This window comes from Lagenorhynchus albirostris, chromosome 1 (genome assembly GCF_949774975.1).
Source record: "Lagenorhynchus albirostris chromosome 1, mLagAlb1.1, whole genome shotgun sequence".
NCBI lineage: Eukaryota > Metazoa > Chordata > Mammalia > Artiodactyla > Delphinidae > Lagenorhynchus > Lagenorhynchus albirostris.
Window position 1 is genome coordinate 24,953,918 of NC_083095.1, and position 22,128 is coordinate 24,976,045.

Consider the following 22,128-nt stretch of genomic DNA (forward strand, 5'->3'; position numbering starts at 1 on the left):
ATAGGACAGACTGAGAAATTTCAATTAGGCCCAGTGTGGTTAATTCCCTCTTAACCACATCATTTCCCTTTAGGTCACTTCAGTTCTGCATCCACCTCCCCCCACTTCATTTTTGGTAAGTGGGCACCCCTCCCTGTTCCTCAGCCTCCCAGTTTCCTGAGTTGCAGCCCTCACTTAAGATAGATTGGTCTCATCTCTCTCAAGATCACTGCTTGGAAGAAGCAGAGAGAAGAGTAATTAGCAAATTCAGCATTCTGGTAACTCTTCTACAGGGAAGGATAATCATTTGTTAGTTTAAGTAAATCCCCATGCCTTGATTAGCTGTCTGATGTTGAGGAAAAAATGAGAATGGGCTCACTCACTGCACCTGGGGCTCTGCAAGAGCCTTGGGAGACAAACAAGAGTCCAAATAAATTTTTTTCTTTTAAAACTAAAGACTCCTCCCAAGGAAAGGGAGCCTAACTTCCCACCCCATAAGTGTGGGCTGTACATTGAGACTTCCTTCTAAAGAGTATGATATAAAAAGGGCAAAAACAATAATAACAACTTTATACTGGAGAAACCTGACAAATGCTGTCTTAGCCAGGTGGTCAAGGTCAGCATCGTCAGTGAAAAGTCACATTGATACAATGTGATGAGAAGGTCACTTCACCTCTATGGTCTTCCTCCCCAAAACACATGACCCCAGTCTAATCATGAGAAACACATCATGAGAAACCCCAACTGAGAGACAGTCTACAAAATGCCTGACCAGTGCACCTCAAAACTGTCAGGGTCATCAAAAGCAAGGAAAGTCTGAGAAATTATCACAGCCAAGAGGAGTCTAAATGTAATGTGATATTCTGGGTGGGATCCTGGAACAGAAAAAGAACATAAGGTAAAAACTCAGGAAATCTGAATAAAGTGTGGACTTCAGTTAATAATAATATATCAATGTTGGTTCATCAATTATAATAAATGTGTCCTACTAATATAAAATGTTAATACTAGGGGAAACTGGATGGAGGGTATGTGGGAATTCTCTGCATTATCTTCACAATTTTCCATACATCTAAAATTACTCTAAAATAAAACTTTTCTTCATTGACAGCAGGGGTCTTAAGGGTCATCTCTAGAAGACCCCAGGCAGGTGACTCTGGTAGCACTTCTGGCAATAGGATTCATCCACATTCTCCCTCCCTCTGAAATGACTTTTTCTTATTGAGCAGCCAGCTGGCCTCTTCTCTTCCCACCCTACTGGTCTGAGTTCTGCCCTCTGAAACCCACAGAAAAAGTCTGCAGTCTAGACTCTCTTCTCCAACACAGACCTCAAATGTCTCAGTTACGCTTTATCAAACAAAAAGAGACCTGCAAACATCTTCCAGCCCCAAATCTTCTTTTTTTTTTTTTAATTTTTGGCCACACCACATGGCATGTGGCATCTTAGTTCCCCAACCAGGGATGAACTCACACCCCCTGCAGTAGAAGCGCTGAGTCTTAACCACTGGACCGCCAGGGAAGTCCCCCAGACCTTCTTTTTTTTTTTTTTTTTTTTTTTGCGGTACGCGGGCCTCTCACTGTTGCGGCCTCTCCCATTGCAGAGCACAGGCTCCGGACGCGCAGGCTCAGCGGCCATGGCTCACGGGCCGAGCCGCTCCGCGGCATGTGGGATCTTCCTGGACCGGGGCACGAACCCGTGTCCCCTGCGTCGGCAGGCGGACTCTCAACCACTGCGCCACCAGGGAAGCCCCAGACCTTCATTTTTAAGACAAACTCAGGCCCAGGAGGCAGGAAACCCCCCACCCAGTCACACACACACTGAAATCCAGGTTTGCTCATACAAGTCCAAAGCCCTTTTCTTTATAGTGTGCTGCTCTTACGAAGAAGATTAACATGTATCCCTGTACACATTGTCATTTCCTTCACCATCCATCATAATCTGAGATGTCCATCTGCACCAGAACCCTCCCAGGAAGACCCTCATCAGCTTGTGAATGTTTCCCTTGCCCTCTCCACAATCCTTTCCAGAAGCAGTCGTGGCTAAGGATGTTAAAGAAACCAATATCCCCCCCTCCTGAGAGTTGATGTCCCAAATTGAGCAGAATGCTCCAGATGAGAGCTAACCAATGTTACTGTGGCACAAAGTTATAAATAGATGAGTACACCTTCCTTAAGCAAGCCTCTGAGATACACTAGCTAACTGTCATACAGATAAAGCATGAAACCTCCTGAAGCCTTTAGCCAACCAAACTATCGAAGTTACCATCACCATACGGCTCCAATCCCCTTCCTTCCTCTCTCTTCCAAAAAGCTGTTACACACTGAGGAGGGCTAAGGGAAGGAGCCAGGTGAGAACCAGCATTCACTGAGACTGCACAAGGGGCACTGTGCCTATTACATACATTACCCATTGATTCATTTAGCATTTACCGAGGCCATGATAGGCCAGGAATTGGGGGAAGAACTGAGAATATAAAGATCATAAGATACCATCCAGGCGCTCAATGATTTCAGTTGAGTACGGAAGACATTCATGTCAACGACAAAATGTAGAAACATGTGACAACCATGAAAGCATGAGATTAGGAGGTAACACCCAATACCTTGTGAGGAAGGATTATTTGCCTACATATAACTATATTTTCCAGATGAGGAAGCTGAGGCTTCAAAAAGTCAAGCACTTATCCCAAGAAATGAGTTAGTGATGGAGGCAGAGATGTGAATTCTGGGTACAAAGCTCCAAAGTCCATACTTTCCCAAACTAAGTTGTTGATACATGTTGTACAAAATGTGTCCCATGGTCAATTAGGTTTGAGACTATAGAATGCCACTTCCTTCCCTTGGAAACTCAAAACGCCCATATGAATAATAAAGACTCTAAGAAGTCTTACACTAAAATATCTGTTTAACCCTGTAGTGTGACCACTGAAATATTTTTTCTTAACTCTTTTTTTTCAGAGAATACTTATTAATATAGAGAATTAATGTTACAGGGACTATACTTTGGAAAACTCACCTCTATATCCTGCTGTCATCCCTAAGGTAAACAAATGCAGCTATCACACCCCTGGGGGGAGGAAATCTTGACAGATTAGAAATGTGACAAAGCCAAAACAGTCCCTTTGAATAAATACATAACCCATGAGGCTTAACAGAATGACTTTTAGCCTAGATGACATGAAAGTAAAGATATATGTTGGGCCAAGACCACTGCATTCATCTCCAAATTCTATTCATTGCCCAAACAGCCTTCCAGAGTTCCCCAGGTAGCTCTGAGGTTCTTGACTTGCAGGAGGGCAGCAGAAGCTCTGAAGATATGAAACCAAAGGGGAGGTAATGAGAGAAGAGAAAGACACCAGCAACACATGTCAGGAGAGAGACCCATAAAGGGAGGGAAAAGGAAGTTCCTTGGAGAGAAGGAGAGAAGTAAATGCTACCCTGTAATAGTAGCTTTGGCTTCCAGGCACTTCTCATGATCATGAAATGCTATTGATAGCATCATATCTATTTCCTTTTTCATATTAATCCCCCTACATCAGAGTTTCTTTTTTCCTTTTTCTTTTTTTTCTTTTGTCTGTGCTACACAGCTTGTGATATCTTAGTTCCCTGACCAAGGATGGAACCCCGGGCCCTCGGCAGTGAAAGCTCAGAGTCCTAACCATGGGACCGCCAGGGAATTCCCCAGAGTTTCTAACTTATAGTGCCATTGACATTTGGGGCCAGCCAAGTCTTTGGTGGGGGAAGAGGACTGCCCTGTGCATTGTAAGGTATTTAGTAGCATCCCTAGCCTCTACCATATGCCAGAACTACAGGCCAGTAGCACCCTTCCCCCAGTTTTAAGAAAAAAAATGTCTCCAGATGTTGCCAAATGTCTCCTAGGGGGCAAAATCACTCCCAGTTTTGAACCACTGCCCTAAAGGTTCTTTGGTATCCATCACCAACACATGCTACCGTAAAATCCAAATAAGCGATTACCCTGCAAAACAAAGACATAACCTCTTCTGAATATTACTCCCTGGGCCTCAAGCTGCTTTCCAACAGAGCCCCACTGCTTACTGCCAGGTTGTCTGACTTCTAATCATTCCTGAGGGCCCATCTCAATCTCACCATCTCCTGCTATGAAGTCTTCCTGCCAACTTGAGTCAGCTGTGACCTACCCCTTCCTGCTCTATTCTGCCGCCCATGATACAGTAGTGGTACATGATTGACTTCAATCGAAGGTCTACACATATTTGATCTTGTACTGTCCTGTAATTCATTATGAGTGAGCAAACATTGATATAGCACGTATGAAGTGTCAGACATGTGCTGACAGTGGGACGTAGGAGACATACGGGTATGATCTTTACCTTTAAGTAGAGTACAGTCTCATGGAGAAGGCAGACCCAGAGTTACAGTCCTACATAGCTGCTTGTCTTATCTCCTCTGTGGGATCCCTGAAGGTAAAGGCAAAACTCCAATCCTTCTTTTATGTCCACCACAGAGCTGAGCACACAGTGGGTGCCCAAGAGATTACACTGAACTTGAATCAGTAAGGAAGGAGAGCTTCTCTGAGAACTCATCTCCACAAAGGCAACTGCCATGCTTCTAGGACTCCACTGGGCAACTTCTTTTATGAAGTGATGGTAAAAGTAAATGGTATTTGTTATAGATAACTAATGAGAACCTACTGTAGAGCACAGGGAACTCTACTTGGTGCTCTGTGGTGACCTAAATGGGAAGGAAATCCAAAAAAGAGGGCATACATGTATACGTATGGCTGATTCACTTTGCTGTACAGCAGAAATTGACACAGCAGTGTAAAGCAACTCTACTCCAATAAATAAATAAATAAATAAATAAAATAAACATATCTAGGTTCTGAGTGGGGAAAAAAAGTATCTTATGGTTACAAGTGACAGAAACCTTCACTTAAACTGACTTTAAAAGTATAAAAAGACTAAAAAGACTTAGAGTAAAAAGAAATTGATAGCTCGTGTCATTGAAGAGCCCAGGTGACCACAATGATGGAAGCCAACTGAAAGACAACCCCCGCCCCCCAGCAGTGCTCAAAGCTGGAATAGTATGAGCAACAAAATAAATAAAGTAGCATTGGATTCTATCCCATACTTGTATAAATAAATGATTGAATACATATATGGGGGAGAAGAGAAATCTCCCATACAGAAGAATTCCAAATAATTTATGTAGATACTCCATCCTCAAAAAGAAGCAACATAAATCCCCACTCCTTAAGCATGGGCTGCACATACTGACTTCCTTCCAAAAAGAACGGTATGGAAAGGGCGATAAAAGAATAATTTGACAGTGTCCAGCCATTGTAAAGTGAGGCATCCTTAAGGTTTTTTGAAAGAGTGTTTAAAGAATAAATATAATCATTCCTTAAGTAAATAAATAAATAGCTTGACAGTGGAGAAACCTGACAGACCCCACCTCAGCCAGGTGATCAAGGTCAGCAACAGCAGTGATGTCATGTTGACCGTAGGCACCCTTGATATGCGATGAGAATGACACTTGGCTTCTGTGGTCTTCCTCCAAACACATACAACCGCAGCCTAATCATGAGAAAACATCAGGCAAATGCCAAGTAAGGGGTCTTTTACAGAATATCTGACCAGTATTCGCCAAAAGTGTCAAAGTCACCAAAAACAAGGAAAGTCTGAGAAACTGTCACAGCCAAGAGGAGTCTACATGGAATGTGGTGTCCAGGATGGACTCCTGAAACGGAAAAGGGCATTAGGGGACGACTAAGAAAACGTGAATAAAATATGGACTTCATTCAATAATAATGTACCAATATTAGCTCATTAACTGAGATAAATGTGCCACACAAATGTAAGATGTTAATAATAGGAGAAACTGGGTGTGACGTCTATGGGAATTCTCTGTACTGTTTTCACAATGTTTCTGTAATTCTAAAACTATTTTAAAATAAATAAGGTTATATTAATTAAAAGTAAATGGTGGGGGCTTCCCTGGTGGCGCGGTGGGGGCTTCCCTGGTGGCGCAGTGGTTGAGAGTCCGCCTGCTGAGGCAGGGGACATGGGTTCGTGCCCCGGTCTGGGAAGATCCCACATGCTGCGGAGCGGCTGGGCCCGTGAGCCATGGCCGCTGAGCCTGTGCGTCCAGAGCCTGTGCTCTGCAACGGGAGAGGCCACAACTGTGAGAGGCCCGCGTACCGCAAAAAAAAAAAAAAAAGTAAATGGTATTTGTTTTTATTTGAAAAACATTAAAAGATGGCAACCCTACATAAGTTACCCTACCTTTTTTTTAAACTATTGCTCCATAAAATCCAAAAATCCACAACCCACTGCTTGAATAGTGAAAGTACAGGAAAGGAAAGAGGGAGGGGTCCAAGAAACACATTTAAACTATTAGGAAGTAACGAAGACTTTGCAAAAATAATTATCAACAACAAACAGGCTAGGGAATACTTGGAAAATGCGTAATACATACAAAATCACTAAATCTTAAAAGTCTGCATTACTGAGTCTTTGGGTGGGAATATACTAAGGCTCTATCTAACATTCTTGAAAAGTAATGAAGAACAGAGGGACAGGAGTGTGGGAAGACAGGTGGAGGTTTACACCCTCCTAAGCCAGAAGAAAACAAGAGCCCTAAATGGGCATGGTTTAAGAAGGCTAGTTTTAGCATTTCGAAGAAACAATGGAAGAGAGTTTAAAATGTTTAAACAACAAAGATGAATAGAGGTCCCCTCGACCACAAGATAACAGAGCAGAGATGCAGTTGCCAGTTTGAATCAGGAGGCAGAATCCACTGTATCATCACTCAGAAATGCTCAGTAAATAGTAGCAGTGGTTGTTAGTATCATTACTGACACATCGAGTTCCCCTGACCATTCAGTCTTTTTCTTTCCTCTCCTTTGACTTGAACTAGTGTTACATGTGGCATTTATACACAAGCCTTGAAAAGAACCAAGCTGATGGCTAGGAAAGTTTCCCAAGGATTCTGTCCTTACCATTCACACAAGAAGAGTGACCAAAGACGGGGGAGCACAATCCAGGGCAGCAAAAGGAGGTCAGGCCAGTGCATTTCAAAAGGGCACCTCAGTCTAGAGTCTATACAGTTCTAAACCCACATCAGGACACGCTCCACCCAGCCTCTCCTTCCAGCACCCTGCGGCCCAGCCCACCCCATCGAACCTAATTCTCCAGCAGCACACTTTCCTACTCACCCTTGCCAGCCACCAAAAAACTGAGGAGGGCTTCCCTGGTGGCGAAGTGGTTAAGAATCCGTCTGCCAATGCAGGGGACACGGCTTCCAGCCCTGGCCCGGGAAGATCCCACATGCTGCGGAGCAACAAAGCCCGTGCACCACAACTACTGAGCCTGTGCTCTACAGCCCGTGAGCCACAACTACTGAAGCCCGCCCGCCACCGCAATGAGAAGCCCACGCACCACAATGAAGAGTAGCCCCCGCTGGCCGCCAACTAGAGAAAGCCCGCACGCGGGAACAAAGACCCAACTCAGCCAAAAATATATAAATAAATAAATTTATTTTAAAAAAAAAAAAAAAACTGAGGAATCTGGGCTAAATACAAGCATAAGGCTTCCCCAGTGTGGAAGGGGGCCCAGGAGCCAACAGCCCATTTTGGGAGGTAGGGTGGTAGCAACTTACATCTGGTGAGCCAAGAAGCCGGGAAAGACCAAGACCATCTCCACAGCTGGTGCTGGTCAACCTTCGGCGAAAGTGTTAAAACTGAGACTAGAGTCTGTAAAGACAGCATTTCCTTAGCCAAGTTTGAACTTTGCCAAAGAGGCTCAAGGCCTTTGATGTAGTTAATTTTAGGTCACAGCTCTGGTCCACCCAGCCCTGAGGAAATTGGGGCTTCATGGAAGAGTTCCATCCACGGGCCCTGGAAAGACGCACAGACCTCAAGGCCCGCCACAGAACAGAGGAGATGATCTCTACTGACCTATATACAGGGCCCAAGAACTCGAAAATGAGAGGAATGAGGGTAATGAGTCTGTCTTCTAAAGATTGAGCAAAGATATGCAAAGCCTGCCTGGTGATATTAACATATCTATACATGGAATGTGTTCATTAAAGGGGAAATCTCTTAAGGCGGTAGTTTATCAAATTGTCCTGACTCCTTTATAGGCGGTAAAATCCACTAGTGAGTTACCAGCATTTTTTAAAAAATGAAATAACATAGAATAGAAAATATGATTGCATCACATGTAATAATAGTAAGTATTGTTTATTGTTTTCATGAAGTGTGTGTGTGTACATGTGTACTGGTCTCAATTTAAAATGTATCTCTTTACTGTTAGTTTTTTTTTGACAGTGACTGCTTTCAAGTAAATATTGGTAGAGTCTAACAAAGTTTTAGTCAAACTAGTCATTCATTTATTCATTCATGCACAGCACTCCTATTATGTGCCAGGCCTCCACAGGGCACTGAGAATACAACACTAATAGTCACAATAGTACAGCTCTTGTTATATATTTGGCACACCTCTAAGTTCCTTATATATGCAAATGTATTAGCCCTCGAAACAAGCCTATGAGATAGTTTCCATGATTATCAACATCTTGTTCAGATGAGTAACTTGCTCAACTCCTCATAGCTAGTAAGTGGCAGAGCTGGAATTTGAACCGTTCAGTCTAGCTGCAGAATCTCTTCTGTTATCCACCAAGCAATAGTACCCAAGGACTTGTCCTATTGCTCCCAACAGTATCTTTGTTGCAGCAATGAATTGTATTAACCCGAGGCCACTACAGGTTGCACCTGTGTCGCTAACTCCCCCGGTCTGAACTGTTGTGCTAGCAAGTCAAATGAAGGCTTATACTTAGGCTTCCCGAGAAGTCTGCCATAAGAGACAGAATACACTGCCCAGAGTACCCTTTCCCCTGGGCATTTCTAGCCACACAAATCAATGGCCTGGCATTCTCTCGACACAAATTATGTGCATTCATGTCAATGAGCTTCATGAGCTGACAGATCAGTATTTGGGGCTGCAAGCCCAAGGGTCAGTCTAGGCCACAGAGACTTCAACAAAGGAAATGGCCCTGAATAGCTGTATGCCCTTGTCTAAGTTACCTTTCTGTGCCTCAGTTTCCTCAACTATGCGATAGGGATAATAACAGTATCTACCTCATAATATTGTTGTAAGAATTTAATGAAATAGGAAATGTAAGCAAATGCCTGGTATTTAGTAAGTGCTCATTAAATGTTTGCTAGCTATTATTATTTATTGGGCACTTTGCTAGTATCAAATTTATCAACCAATGCAAGAGAGAATGTGTAAGCAATATTGTGCCTACAGCATTCTATGCCGGGCTAGAGGAGTTCAGGGAAGAGGTACTTAAGTTAACCAGCAAATTTCAGAGAGAAGACATTATTTTGAGATGAGTCTTGAGGACTGAACCAACAGGTGAAGAATGAAGGAAAGGACATTCCATCCAGTCAGACAGAGTGAACAACTTGGCAGAGACACAGAGGACCTTCGTGTGCAAAACCACCAAAATAATCTCCAGCAAAAATTCCTGCAGCACAAGTTTTTCCAAAGTTGTTTCAGGCATTGAAATATATATGCAATGTGCATTTTACATATACTCACTTCAAGGCAAATGAAAACCTCAGCCCTAAAAGAAACTTAAGGGAAAAAGCATCAGTCCCTAAATACATTAGAAACGGGAATCTCTCCCATGAAGCTGGACGTGCTTTAGAGAAGTGGGCTCCCAGACCTAGGAACTTGTTAGAAATGCAGATTCTCGGCCTCCCCCAGACCTACTGAATCAGAAATTCTAGAGGTAGGGCCCAGCCATCTGGGTTTAGAGAAATTTGCCAAGAAGGAAACAAAGATAAAAGCAACAGCAGTCCAGGCAACAGCTCCTGTGAAGAGCTATGCTCCCTGTAACCAGAGCCAGGCACAATTTACACAGTGGCTAAATAGCTCAGGCTCTGTAAACCCATAGACCTGGGTTTGAACCCCAGTTTTGGTGCCTGATGCCTGCTACTTCCCTTAACCACTGCATTCTCATCTGCAAAATAGAGATAATGATTCCTCCCTCTTAAGATTGTTCTCAGGACTTGGTAAGATGGTACCTATAAGGCACTGCACAGAGCAGCTCATTAAGTGCGAGCCAGTATGCCTAAAGGGGAACTCAAGCAAATTCATCCTCTCCAAGAGTGATAACGTCTCTATGAGTTCTAACAGCTTTTGGAACAGCAGCCTTCAAGTTGGGGTACACATGCTGTTGGGGGTATAAGAGGACTTGGTTTGGGGACATGGATAGACTGATAAAGATCAATTTCCAAATCTTCATTTTTCCTACAGACTCCCCTAAAATTGATCTGCCTGCAGCTGGGGCACCAGGAAGTTCTCCTTCCACATCTTCCCTATCTTCTCTTTCACAGTAGCCCTCCTCCCACTTACCAAAAGCAAGACATAGTGCTCACACATCCCAAATCTTACTATGTGTCCTGGAGGACAAACTTCCAGGGCTCCAAACAGGGAATAAATAGAAATATTGAGGTTGTGAATGTCTCTAATGAGAGGGGAAAATCCATTTGCAAATGAGCAACTCAAATGACTGGTTACAATTTCTTTTCCAAGTCAGGCGTTTTCCACATAATCAAATGGGGACCTAATTTGCGCTGTCAGCTGATAGATCATTAAAACAAATTTTTGATGATAGACCACTATGTGATTTTTAATATATGACTTGGAAGCAGTTCAAATAATTCAAATGTAACAATTTTCCTTACATTTCCACTTACTTATGTGAACGTTTTCAGCACTTTAACCTTTTATTTTAATTGAAATATGTTACGCTAGTTTCAGGTGTACAATGTAATGATTCAATACTAGTACAGATTGCAAAATGATGACAATAAGTCTAGTTAACATCCGTCAGCACTTATGTCTTAATAAACAAAAACTTGGTTTGCAACTGATGTCGAACTGTCTCAATCAAGCAATAAGTAATATTCACCCACAGATACATGATACAAGTTTTTAAAATGCCATCCATCTCACAGCAGATGCATTTCCAATGAATTTCACTTCTGTGTTTAATAATTCCATATCAAAATTATAATATATCTATGTTGCTTTTCTCAATTACATAGTATAATAATTTTAATGATAATTCAATCCAGAAGGAATGTTTTAATACATAAAGCCTTTTAGGCACATGAAATGTTTTAAAATGCTGTTTCAATCTATATGTATGTTTTTGTTGCAGAGAAGCGTGATAAAGAAATCGATAAAAAACTTTCAAGCATAAAAATATATTACATGAGGATAAAATTCTGTGGGGAAAGTGGAATGAAAATGTGAGTTCAAGGAGAAAAAGCAATGATGTAAAATTTTCTGACTACTAAAGAAAAGCTCTTTTGTATATTTTTAAACAGAAGACAGTAGTATCAAATCATTATGGTATTTAGACTGGAAACTTTAAAAAGGGCAATGTAAAGGTTTATTTAAAAATTTTTAAATTTCAGAATTTATTATTTGCCCAAAATTACATTCTTTGTAATTTTTATGTAAAGTTATAGTAACTGTAGATACCAAGTTAAAAATATACGAGGGGGTACACTGCCTCCAAATTTTTTTCAGGGGATATGCAAGGAAAACATGTGAATACCTCTGCTCTAGAAAATCTCCCCCTTATTGTTCTTCTCTTTCTTCAATAGGTGAATATATTAAACAGAAGTGACATTCTCAGCGCTATATGGCATGCTAAGAAGCATTCCAGAGGAGGAACCGTCGCTGTCTCTGTTTTCAAAAACTCACCACCTAGTTGAACCAACCAGAAAAAAGTGATGCAAAGCAACTGAGGTATGTGGCAGACACTGGTCTTGCCCACATGGTGCTCACGCACTCCGGCATCCTTGCTAAGCAAATCCAGACTAGGACAGCAATATGCCAGGTAAATACTCATTTTTTCAGCCTCCCTTCCCCTGAGGGGTGAACACGTGACAAAATTCTAGCTGGTGAAACATAAGCAAAGACCTGAGGGCTTCTGGGAAAGCTTTTGCTTTCCTAATAAAACCATATAGATGAGACTAGCTCTGCCTGTCCTTTCTTCTTCCTAACTTGAATGCGGACGCAATGCCTGGAGCTACAGCATTTATGCCAAAACTATGAGGCAACAAGCATGAGAACAAAGGCAACACACTAAGGATGGCAATATGGACACATGGAAAGATCCTGGGTCCCTGATGGCATAGCTGAGCAGTGAACTAATGCCAACAAGGGCTTACCTCTAGATCTTCTACTACATTAAATACACGTATACACATATTTCAATTGCTGTAAACCAGTGCTAGCTGGATATCCCAGTTACTTGTACTGTGTCACAAGCTACTCTAAAAGTGCCATTCAAATAAGTCATTTTATTAAGCTCACAGATTTTGGAGGTCAGGAATTCAGACAGGGTCCATCTGGAATGGTCTGTCTTTACTGCATGATATCCGGAGCCTCTGTTGAGAAGACTCAACCGGGTGAGTGACTCAAACACCCAGGAACTAGAATAGCTGGCCCTGGAGAATCCATTTCCATGAAAACTTCTTCACTCATGTGTCTGGTACCCAGGCTAGAATGATAAAAGACTGGGCTCAGATGTGACTGTTGACCAGTGCCAACACATGTGGCCTCTCCATATGGCTTAGGCTTTTCCAGCACAATGGCTGGGTTCTGAGAGCAAGCATTCCAAGAGACCTAGAAGGAAGCTGCATGGATTTGTATGATCCAGGCTCATGCAGGAATCAGTGTCATTTCTACAGTACTCAGTTGGTCGAAGCAGTCACCAGATTCAAGGAGACGAGACACAGAGGCCAGCTCTCAATTAGAGGCGTAAAAAGAACTTGCAACCATTTTTCTTTAAAACACCACATCGGTTGAGGTATTTTTCCTTGCAAATTAACACATTCCTAACTGATACAATGGATGATATAAGATAACATAAAGTGGATGCGAAGTTGAACAGTACAAGTAGGCTATTGAACTCAAAGGAGGAAGAGATAATGAGAATCAAGAAAGCCTTCATTATAAACACTGATTGAGGGCCTGTAAGTGCACAGCCCAGAATAAAATGCCAAGAGGATTGCAAAAATACTGCATGACTCCATATCTATCCCCCATGCTAGATACGAGTTCAGATCTCAATCTGCTATTCTCAACCAACATGGCTTTGGAAAATCCTAGCTGAGCCTCAGTTTCTGTATCAGCAAAAAGGAGAGCATATGCCAAGGTTAGGGTGAGGTCTAAATAAAATAGAATGAGAAGGGCCTAGCATGGTGCATGTCACTCAGGAAGTGTTCAATAAATGCTATGCGTGTGTTTATTTATTAAAAGAACTTACCCATGTGGGAAAATTGAATGAGTATCTACAACTGACAGAGTTAGTATCCCCCAAACATAAGTCAGAGCCCCAAACCCACCTTATGGACTCAGCAAGGTTTACTGACATTTGTTTTGTACAGAGCTTAGAGGACTTAGACCAGTTTCTCTGGAGGAAAACTAAAACAGACTTGAGAAGATCTTCTGATGTCTAGGCTGATGTCAAGCCTTTTCCCTGCAAAGCCCATCCCGACCCCTGCTACCAGTTTAGAAAAATCTATAGCATTTCTCACAAGAGGCCAACCATTCCAATCTGGGATAAGTTTTCTAAATATTAGATCTGAAATGATTTATTTTATCCCTAAATGCATTGGGCCACAATCTTCCTGCATGGATTAAGTCATACCATCTATTTTTAGCAGCTGGCTCATTCAGTCCATTTCCTTACTATAAATACCTGAGTGCACTCGTTTTAAAGTAGATCTCTTTTGTCATCTGATTGTCCCAGTCTAGGTTAGAGGGGGATCGAGGAGAGAATGGAAAATGAGACAGAGAATAGAGAAAGAGAGACTGCATTGCTCTACTCTGCACAGCAGCTATTTTCACAGACTCATAGATCCCTAGCGGCCTGAACACAGGAGAAAGCCAAGAGGGTCTAGCCCTTCTCAGTGTGTTAACCTTGAGAAGGTGGCAGCTATCTGGGACTCGATGGAGCCACCCAGACTCTCTCCTATCATTTCATCCACTGAAAGTTTCCTTTTCATAATCCCATGTCTCAGTCTCCCTACTCCTAACACACGGACTCTAACCCCAGCCCCTGAGGCAGGCCAAGAGAGGTTTCTCCTGGTCTTAATGCCCTTGAGTGAAAATAAATTATTATAATATTTCATACCCATCTCCCTGGAGTCTCGAAGAAGGGGACACTGAGCTCTCAACAAATACTGATCAAAGCATTAAGAGGAAACAGGCCAGAGTCAAATTAAGGAGTGGGTCTGCCGGGCAGCTGCATGGAGCACTACTACACAAGGAAAGATACGTTCAAACATCACTGGATGCCAGTGTGTCGCTGGAAATTAAGGAGATAGATAGAGGAAAAACGCAAGTTCGAAACTCTTCTCAGGAAAGTAGAATGTGTGGTTAAAGGAATACTGCAAGATGATCCTGAAGTTGTAGCTAAGACCTCTAAGGGCCATGATTTCAATAGTGAATATTTGTCATTTAAGGTAGCTAATATCTTAATATTCTCCCTATTTTGAGGTTTCTACCAGCAGTCCTCCTTCTCCATTCTTTTTTCACTTTCCCAGTTTTCAACTCCTTCTCCAAATTAAAGCTAAACAAACTTTTTTTTTTTTTTTTTTGCGGTACGCGGTCCTCTCACTGTTGTGGCCTCTCCCGTTGCGGAGCATAGGCTCCGGACACGCAGGCTCAGTGGCCATGGCTCACAGGCCCAGCCGCTCCGCGGCATGTGGGATCTTCCCAGACCGGGGCACGAACCCGTGTCCCCTGCATTGGCAGGTGGACCCTCAACCACTGCGCCACCAGGGAAGCCCTGAACAAACATTTTGATTGAACAAATATATTGATTCGGGGGGGGCAAGAAATTATCAACACTCTACCAAGATTCCCACATGTCTCAGTCTGGACACTTCCCCCAAGGATCTCAAAGGGGTACAAAAACCCACTTATCCAAGTTTCAAGCACCAAGGACGCACTGTGCTCCCAAAAGCAGCCAATGGGAGCAGAGTCTCCTGGCTTCTCTCAGATGAAATGCAAATGTGCCTCAAATAATAGAAAAGTATTCATCAAATGTTTTCAAAAACAATTCATACATGATGATCCAGTGGGTTTTATCTCAGGAATGCAAGGCTGGTTTAACATTCAAATATCAATCAATGTAATTCAACATACTAACAGAACAAAAAAGAAGAAAACAATTATCTCAATAGACTCAGAAAGATTATTAGAAAATTATTGATAATAAAAGCTCTCAGTGCTCTTGGAAGTTGAGGAAGAGCGACACAGATATGATGGCTGCATCACTGCCTCCACCACCCCTCTGACACCTCCAACCACATCCTCTACCATCACAGAATGATAATCCAGGATCTACCATTCCTATTTAGTAATTGTGGATGATTATTCCAAAATAGAGAAAGTTGGAGAAGTATCTATGGAATTATGTGTAAGGGTAGACACAAAACTACAGGTCAAGTGGTAGCCATGAAAAAATCAGACTAGAAAGTAAAGAGGAAGTGTTCCTAGTGCCTCAACTCAGGAAATTTCTCTTTTAGAACTCTGTCATCCAAACATAGTCAATCTTCAAATGTGGTTACGCAAGAATCCAGGTTACATCTCATCTTTGAATTCCTTGGATCTCAAAAGTACTTGGATTCTATCCCTCCAGGTCTGTTCATGGATTCTTCACTTGTTAAGAGTTATTTGTAATAAACCCTACAAGGGATTGTGTTTTGTCAGCCTAGAAGATCTCTTCACAGAGATTTAAAACCTCAAAATCTATTGATAACAAAGGAACAATTAAACTAGTTGACTTTGGCTTTGCCAGAGCTTCTGGAATACCTATTAGAGTATACATACATGAGTTAGTAACACTCTGGTAGAGATCTCCAGAAGTACTGCTGGGGTCAGCTCACTACTCGACTCCAGTTGACATTTGGCATATAGACACCATATTTGCAGAATTAACAACAAAGAAGCCACTTTTCTATGGGAATTCAGATGTTGATCAACTCTTTAAAATATTCAGAACTTTGGGCCCCCCCAGTAATGAAGCATGGCCAGAAGTGGCATCTTTACAGGCCTATAAGAATACATTTCCCAAGTGAAAACCAGGAAGCTAGCATCCCATGTCAAAAGCTTGGTTGAAAATGGCTTGGATTTGCTTTCAAAAACATTAGTTTATAATCCTGTCAAAGAAATTGCTGACAAAATAAAACTGAGCTACCCATATTTTAATGGTTTAGACAATCATATTAAGAAGATGTAGCATTCTGACAAAAAGTTTCCACATGTATCAAGAACAGATTGTTCTATTTTTACTGTTAACTCTATTTTTATCCCATGTATTTTTCTTTTCTTTGTTGTAAAGTTTAAGCCATACTTCATCTTCTAATTTCAGGTATAACTTAAAATGTAAATACTGTTCTATATGAATTTAAATGTAATTCTGTATATGTGTGTAGATCTCACTGTAACAACTATTTTTTACTATAATAAAACTATAAATCTAGTATTGATGACAAAAAAATGAGAAAAAAAATTTAAACCTTTTAGTAAATTAAGAACAGAAGAAAACTTCTTCAGCCTGATAAAGGGCATCTTGGAAAAACCTACAACTAACATCACACTGACTGAACGGCTTTCCCCTTAAGATCAAGAACAAGGCAAGAATATCTGCTCTCACCATGTTTTTTAACATTATACTAAAAGTCTTACCAGGTTAATAAGGCAGTAGAATAAATAAAAAGCATCCAGCTTTGAAAAGAAGCAAAACTGTCTTTGTCACAAATAACGTGATTGCTTACATAGAAAATCCTAAAATACCTGCAAAAGAGCTGATTTTTTAGCAAGGACAAAGGTACAAGGTCTATGTATATTTAAAATAAAAAGAAGGGACTTCCCTGGTGCCGCACTGGTTGAGAGTCCGCCTGCCGATGCAGGGGACACGGGTTCGTGCCCCGGTCTGGGAAGATCCCACATGCTGCAGAGCAGCTAGGCCCGTAAGGCATGGCCGCTGAGCCTGCGCGTCCAGAGCCTGTGCTCCGCAACGGGAGAGGCCACAACAGTGAGAGGCCCGCGTACCGTGCAAAAAAAAAAAAAAAAGCTACAAGGTGATATTGCAAGACACGGGGAACACAGCCAATATTTTATAATAACTCTAAATGAAGCATAACCTGTAAAAATTGTGAATCACTATATTACACAACTGTAACTTATATAGTATTGTAGAGCAACTATACTTCAATTTAAAAAATTGATCATCAGTTCCAGGAAGATGGCGGAACAGTAAGACGCGGAGATCACCTTCCTCCCCACAGATACACCACAAATACATCTACACGTGCAACAACTCCTACAGAACATCTACTGAACGCTGGCAGAAGACCTCAGACCTCCCAAAAAGCAAGAAACCCCCCACGTACCTGGGTAGGGCAAAAGAAAAAAGAAAAAACAGAGACAAAAGAATAGGGACGGGACCCGCACCAGTGGGAGGGAGCTGTGAAGGAGGAAAGGTCTCCATACGCTAGAAGCCCCTTCGCGGGTGGAGACTGCGGGTGGTGGAGGGGGAAAGCCTCGGAGCCGCGGAGGAGAGCACAGCAACAGGGGTGCGGAGGGCAAAGCGGGGAGATTGCCGCACAGACAATCAGGGCCGACCGGCACTCACCAGGCCGAGAGGCTTGTCTGCTCCCCCGCCGGGGCGGGCGGGCCTGGAGTTGAGGCTCGGGCTTCGGTCGGAGCGCCGGGAGAGGACTGGGGTTGGCGGCGTGAACACAGCCTGCAGGGGGTTAGTACGCCACGGCTGGCCAGGAGGGAGTCCGGGGAAAAGTCTGGACCTGCCGAAGAGGCAAGAGACTTTTTCTTCCCTCTTTGTTTCCTGGTGCGCGAGGAGGGGATTAAGAGCGCTGCTTAAAGGAGCTCCAGAGACGAGCGCGAGCCGCGGCTAAAAGCGCGGACCCCAGAGACGGGCATGAGACGCTAAGGCTGCTGCTGCCGCCACCAAGAAGCCTGTGTGCGAGCACAGGTCACTCTCCACACCTCCCTTCCGGGGAGCCTGTTCAGCCCGCCACTGCCAGGGTCCCGAGATCCAGGGACAACTCCCCCGGAAGAACGCACGGCGCGCCTCAGGCTGGTGCAACGTCCTGCAAGCCTCTGCCGCCGCAGGCCCGCCCCGCACTCCGTGCCCCTCCCTCCCCACCCCCGGCCTGAGTGAGCCAGAGCCCCCGAATCAGCGGCTCCTTTAACCCTGTCCTGTCTGAGCGAAGAACAGACGCCCTCCGGCGACCTACAGGCAGAGGCGGGGCCAAATTCAAAGCTGAGCCCCTGTGAGCTGTGAGAACAAAGAAGAGAAAGGGAAATCTCTCCCAGCAGCCTCAGAAGCAGCGCATTAAAGCTCCACAATCAACTTGATGTACCCTACATCTGTGGAATACATGAATAGACAGCGAATCACCCCAAATTGAGGAGGTGGACTTTGAGAGCAAGATTTATGATTTTTTTCCCCTTTTCCTCTTTTTGTGAGTGTGTATGTGTATGCTTCTGTGTGAGATTTTGTCTGTATAGCTTTGCTTCCACCATTTGTCCTAGGGTTCTATCCGTCCGTTTTTTGTTTTTGTTTAATTCTTTTCCTTAATAATTATTTTTTATTTTAATAACTTTATTTTATTTTATCTTCTTTCTTTCTTTCTTTCCCCTCCTTCCCTCCTTTAAACAACGAATCATCCCAAATTGAGGAGGTGGACTTTGAGAGCAAGATTTATGATTTTTTTCCCCTTTTCCTCTTTTTGTGAGTGTGTATGTGTATGCTTCTGTGTGAGAGTTTGTCTGTATAGCTTTGCTTCCACCATTGGTACTAGGGTTCTATCTGTCCGTTTTTTTTTTCTCTTAATAATTATTTTTTAATTTTAATAACTTTATTATATTTTATCTTACTATATTTTATTTTACTTTATCTTCTTTCTTTCTTTTTCTCCTTCCTTCCCTACTTCCTTCCTTCCTTCCTCCCTCCCTCCTTTCTTTCTTTCTACTTCTACTAATTCTTTCTTTCTACTTGTTCTCCCTTTTATTCTGAGCCATGTGGATGAAAGGCTCTTGGTGCTGCAGCCAGGAGTCAGTGCTGTGCCTCTGAGGTGGGAGAGCCAACTTCAGGACACTGGTCCACAAGAGACCTCCCAGCTCCACATAATATCAAATGGCGAAAATCTCCCAGAGATCTCCATCTCAACACCAGCACCCAGCTTCACTCAACGACCAGCAAGCTACAGTGCTGGACACCCTATGCCAAACAACTAGCAAGACAGGAACACAACCACACCCATTAGCACAGAGGCTGCCTAAAATCATAATAAGTCCACAGACACCCCAAAACACACCACCAGAGGTGGACCTGCCCACCAGAAAGACAAGATCCAGCCTCATCCACCAGAACACAGGCACTAGTCCCCTCCACCAGGAAGCCTACACAACCCACTGAACCAACCTTAGCCACTGGGGATAGACACCAAAAACAATGGGAACTACGAACCTGCAGCCTGCAAAAAGGAGACCCCAAACACAGTAAGATAAGCAAAATGAGAAGACAGAAAAACGCACAGCAGATGAAGGAGCAAGATAAAAACCCACCAGACCTAACAAATGAAGAGGAAGTAGGCAGTCTACCTGAAAAAGAATTCAGAATAATGATAGTAAGGATGATCCAAAATCCTGGAAATAGAATAGAGAAAATGCAAGAAACATTTAACAAGGACCTAGAAGAACTAAAGATGAAACAAACAACGAGGAACAACACAATAAATGAAATTGAAAATACTCTAGATGGGATCAATAGCAGAATAACTGAGGCAGAAGAACAGATAAGTGACCTGGAAGATAAAATAGTGGAAATAACTACTGCAGAGCAGAATAAAGAAAAAAGAATGAAAAGAACTGAGGACAGTCTCAGAGACCTCTGGGACAACATTAAACGCACCAACATTCGAATTTCAGGGGCTCCAGAAGAAGAAGAGAAAAAGAAAGGGACTGAGAAAATATTTGAAGAGATTATAGTTGAAAACTTCCCTAATATGGGAAAGGAAATAGTTAATCAAGTCCAGGAAGCACAGAGAGTCCCATATAGGATAAATCTAAGGAGAAATATACCAAGACACATATTAATCAAACTGTCAAAATTAAATACAAAGAAAACATATTAAAAGCAGCAAGGGAAAAATAGCACTCAAGGGAATCCCCATAAGGTTAACAGCTGATCTTTCAGCAGAAACTCTGCAAGCCAGAAGGGACTGGCAGGACATATTTAAAGCGATGAAGGAGAAAAACCTGCAACCAGGATTACTCTACCCAGCAAGGATCTCATTCAGATTTGATGGAGAAATTAAAACCTTTACAGACAAGCAAAAGCTGAGAGAGTTCAGCACCACCAAACCAGCTTTACAACAACTGCTAAAGGAACTTCTCTAGGCAAGAAACACCAGAGAAGGAAAAGACCTACAATAACGAACCCATAACAATTAAGAAAATGGGAATAGGAACATACATATCAATAATTACCTTAAATGTAAATGGACTAAATGCTCCCACCAAAAGACACAGATTGGCTGAATGGATACAAAAACAAGACCCATATATTTGCTGTCTACAAGAGACCCACTTCAGATCTAGAGACACATACAGACTGAAAGTAAGGGGATGGAAAAAGATATTTCATGCAATGGAAACCAAAAGAAAGCTGGAGTACCAATTTTCACATCAGACAAAATAGACTTTAAAATAAAGACTCTTAGAAGAGACAAAGAAGGACACTACATAATGATCAAGGGATCAATCCAAGAAGAGGATATAACAATTGTAAATATTTATGTACCCAACATGGGAGCACCTCAATACATAAGGCAAATACTAACAGCCATAAAAGGGAAAATCGACAGTAACACATTCATAGTAGGGGACTTTAACACCCCACTTTCACCAATGGACAGATCATCCAAAATGAAAATAAATAAGGAAACACAAGCTTTAAATGATACATTAAACAAGATGGACTTAATTGATATTTATAGGACATGCCATTCAAAAACAACAATACACATTTTTCTCAAGTGTTCATGGAACATTTTACAGGATAGATCATACCTTGGGTCACAAATCAAGGCTTGGTAAATTTAAGAAAACTGAAATTGTATCAAGTATCTCTTCCGACCACAACGCTATGAGACTAGATATCAATTACAGGAAAAGATCTGTAAAAAATACAAACACATGGAGGCTAAACAATACACTACTTAATAACGAAGTGATCACTGAAGAAATCAAAGAGGAAATAAAAAAATACCTAGAAACAAATGACAATGGAGACACGACCACCCAAAACCTATGGGATGCAGCAAAAGCAGTTCTAAGAGGGAAGTTTATAGCAATACAATCCTACCTTAAGAAACAGGAAACATCTCGAATAAACAACCTCACCTTGCCCCTAAAGCAATTAGAGAAAGAAGAACAAAAAAACCCCCAAAGTTAGCAGAAGGAAAGAAATCTTAAAGATCAGATCAGAAATAAATGAAAAAGAAATGAAGGAAACGATAGCAAAGATCAATAAAAGTAAAAGCTGGTTATTTGAGACAATAAACAAAATTGATAAACCATTAGCCAGACTCATCAAGAAACAAAGGGAGAAGACTCAAATCAACAGAATTAGAAATGAAAAAGGAGAAGTAACAACTGACACTGCAGAAATACAAAAGATCATGAGAGATTACTACAAGCAACTCTATGCCAATAAAATGGACAATCTGGAAGAAATGGATAAATTCATAGAAATGCACAACCTGCCAAGACTGAATCAGGAAGAAATAGAAAATATGAACAGACCAATCACAAGCACTGAAATTGAAACTGTGATTAAAAATCTTCCAACAAACAAAAGCCCAGGACCAGATAGCTTCACAGGCGAATTCTATCAAACATTTAGAGAAGAGCTAGCACTTATCCTTCTCAAACTCTTCCAACATATAGCAGAGGGAGGAACACTCCCAAACTCATTCTACGAGGCCACTATCACCTTGATACCAAAACCAGACAAGGGTGTCACAAAGAAAGAAAACTACAG

General features: G+C 42.1%; 1 pseudogene; it reads left to right on the top strand.

Moving 5' to 3' along the window:
- The window catches only part of LOC132527691 (cyclin-dependent kinase 1-like), a 171,906-nt pseudogene extending 155,610 nt beyond the window's left edge, over positions 1-16,296 (top strand).
- Positions 16,297-22,128: the final 5,832 nt, after the last annotated feature.